We start from the raw sequence: 3,686 nt of genomic DNA, 5'->3' as shown, positions 1-3,686 counted from the left end.
CCCAAGGCCGAGCTCCCCTGCGAACCCCCAGCCCAGCAGACCTTGCTCCTGGCATTGTGGAGCAGCCATTTCACGGCAGCCTTTTCTCCTGGCAGTCAGCTTAGCGCCGAAAGCTCTGTCACCGGGACACCCGAGAGCCGTGGCAGCTCAGCAGAGAGTCACTGTCAGCCTTGGAGCTCACAAAGGTGGGTGGCCGCAAGTGCCCTGAGCGTCCAGCTCACAATGAGGACTGCTGTGGCACTCAAATTGTCACCTGTTTGCTGCGATGCTGGGATACCTGCTCTGGTAGCCTGTCATCAGAGGCCAGGGAAGCCAAGCAGCTGGGATCCTTCTCTGAGGCAGGGGACACTGAGAGTGGAAATGGAAATGGGGCACAAGCCCTCCGCCTCTCAAAGGAACCCCTCAGATGTTTAGGTATAGTAAACTTATGTATATCTGTGTGACTCTAGACCACAACATGTTAGTGTTCTGGTTTGTCCACTGCTTTGTTGTGGGGGCTTTGAGTTGGCCTCTACTCTTTAGGTGAATGCTGACTTCATATCTATGGTGCACTTTATTCTTAAAATGGGAAGTTTCTACCAATTTCCTGTCCAAAGTTCCTCATAAGCCAACTGCAATCATCATTTCAGATGTATCTCCCAACTTACACATTTCCTAATTCTCCTTGATATTTACTCAAGAAATGCATTTTCACAGAGACATCATATTTTTCTCTCAACTGGCATCTGGCTGAGCAGAATGATGTCCTTTAATTCCCTTCCACACAATAGGCAACTTGTTCCTTCTGTCTTCTGAACACTTCCTCCTAAGTTCAATGTGAATACAAGCGGCAGAATTTTGCCTCATGTCTTATATGTGTGGCAGGGCTGCCCTGTCAGGTGTATTTATACTGGAGAAAAAAAAAAAAAAAAAAAAAGAATAGCCATACATACCATATAACCACTTAACTTTTTCAGTTCTTCTGTTAACAGTGCATGAACATGGGGTTTTGTTGTTTTATTGTTTGTTTTAAACTCCTGACTGCCATATAGCAAACATGACAAAAAAAAAAAAAAAAAACACCCTTTGTTGAGAATCTCTAAGCATGGCTCTACTTTGTATTATCAAATGTCACTTCACCTGAATCATTTCAATCACAAGGGATATCCTTCTGTCAGGCTCGGTAGTACTTCCCAACTTTACGTCACCTGGAAATCTCAAAGCTCATATGTAATTTTTAGTCTTCGGCCACCATATCCGTACTGAACATACCTAAATTTGAAGTCATCTCTGCTCTGAATAGGAGGTTGGGTTTTCAGAGCTCCCTTCCAGCCTACATTTCTCCATGAGTCTTTGCCTCCTTAGCAGCTGCAGTTTCAGAACTGTCTCTGAGAATCACTACAGGTAACCTCTCCTTTGCCGGTAATTCCCTCTTCGAACAGTGTGAACAATTGCAAACTCCCTTGATTCACTTGCAGCCCCAAAGCCCAAATCCATAGATAAGGTATCAGAAGCTCACAGAAAGTGAAATAGATGTAGTTCATCCCCTGTGTAGGGGAACACTGGTCCTACAAAGGCAAGCTACTAAATTCTCTGGAAACAAATTAGCTTTAATAAATTATCTTGTAAATTCCACATTACCCGCTACTTCCCTAGTCTTATCTCTTCTTGCTACAAAACTTTGCCCAGCGTTGATGTCAAACTAACAGGCCTGCACTTGTCTGGATCACTCTTTACATTCTCCTGGACAGAAGTATATTTGTTACTCTCCCATTCTGGGGACTATCCCTCTATCCCTGATTTGCACAGTTGTGATGTATTTTTCCTACTTGAGTTGTTGTTCTGTGTGCCAATGCTGTTAATAGGCTAGGTAGATATCAGCTTGTCATTTTTCACTTGAATCACTGTAGATTTTTATTTCACCTCAGATGATGTTGTGCCTAGTGCCCTACCCTCATTTGCAATGGGAATCCTGTCACTGCCCTTAATATCACATTGTTGTTGCTGTTAGATGCAGGAAATAAGATTTGCAGCATTTGAGACATCATTAACTTTTGATCTATTTTTGCCTCGAGTATGCAACTGTCCTAATTTGTTCTCTTTGTTCCCCCTGGGTTCTGTGGCTTAAGTATCATTTACTATTATTGTTTAATTTCCTATGTGAAGGAGGTTTTGGGTCATTCGTACTTTATTTTTGCAGTTTTTAACCTCTGAAATGTACCTTTTCTCATTGCTTTTTTCCCATCGGAATTTTGAATTTTAACCCTGCCTTCTCTGCACTCCAGTCCCAGAGATGCTTAGTCAGACTCAATGATTCATTTCCTTAGATTTCAAAGTTTGCATTTGTAAGCCTCAAAAATTTCATTCTAAGCCTGGTTTTGTTTTATGTTTTGTTTTATCAGTTTTATGGTATGATAAGCTTTTGCTTCCACTGAAGGGTAGAAGTCATTATGAATAGTGCCAACAAAACAGAAACATAACAATGAAAATGATATTTGAATTCAGAATAGGTATTTAAAAAGTTCACCTTCTCCAGCACAAATGGGGAAAGTAAAATCAATAAATAAATAAATAGAGCAGTCCTAAATCATCAAAACTGGCCAAAGAATTAGAAGAAGCACTATTTTTCCAAGGCTGCAATGTTTTCCATTCATCTCACTGGGCCAGCAGAGCACTAGAGAGCTGGATGCACTGAACTCCTGGCTCATACCCTAAATGACCTGCAGGAAGATCTTCTTATCTCTGTCCCCCCGTTTCTCCTTTCAATCTCTGTTTTGTCTGTTTGTATCACTAGCTATCAAAGCGCTACTGAGATATGCACGTGCAGCACCCAGCACAACCTTGTTTCAGGCTCCAGTGGGACCTTTAGGCATTACCATCCTATAAACAAGTAACAGTGATAGTGAGCGTAATTACAGTCGTCAAACTATTCCAGCTCCACTTCATTAGCCATGCCCTGAGCTAAATAACATTTTAATCAGTCTGATATGTCACCTGTGGCTTTCTTCACTGTCACTTGCAATCCAGCAAACTCCTTCCTTCATGTTTCTAGATTAGACAGAGGGTTCTTAACTGCAGACATCCACTTCCCTGTTCAGGAAGCAGTGAGACCTTTCATCTTCACCCAGAATTAAGATGATATCCAAGCATCATGAGACACAGCGCGTGTGTCTCCTAGGCCCATCCCATAAGAGCAGGACATTTACCTCACATGAGAAGAAGACTTAATGCAGAGGCAAAGCAAGATACTCGGTGTCAAAGCCATGTCTGGATGATCATTAAAGACAGATCAAAATTACCCAGTACAGGAGGAAAATCTATCATTTGAAGAAGATTATGGTCTCTGATTATTAGTTTCAAAATTAGTTTTTTTCTTTGGATTTCCTCTGAACTTAAACTTAGTTTGGAATGCCTTTGGTTTTGAATAGTTCTGAAATTGTATTACTTCTCCTAAGTAAGTTGATAGTCTGTTCTATTTACGTGAAATTCAAATAATATTGTGAAGGATCTGCCATCACTTTTACTGTGTGCCAGGCCGAGAGCCTTCCTGTACTTAAAGGCAACCTATAGGAAAGCTGGGGAGGGGGTCTTTATCAGGGCCTGGAGTGACAGGACATGGACTAATAGCTTTACACTGAAAAGTTAGATTTCTAATATATGTTAGGAAGAAATTCTTTACTGATAGTACTTCACATCCAGCCACTCCA

This window comes from Aythya ferina (genome assembly GCF_964211825.1).
Source record: "Aythya ferina genome assembly, contig: HAP1_SCAFFOLD_81, whole genome shotgun sequence".
NCBI lineage: Eukaryota > Metazoa > Chordata > Aves > Anseriformes > Anatidae > Aythya > Aythya ferina.
The sequence above is the reverse complement of the archived record's forward strand: the minus strand, read 5'-3'. Positions refer to the sequence as shown.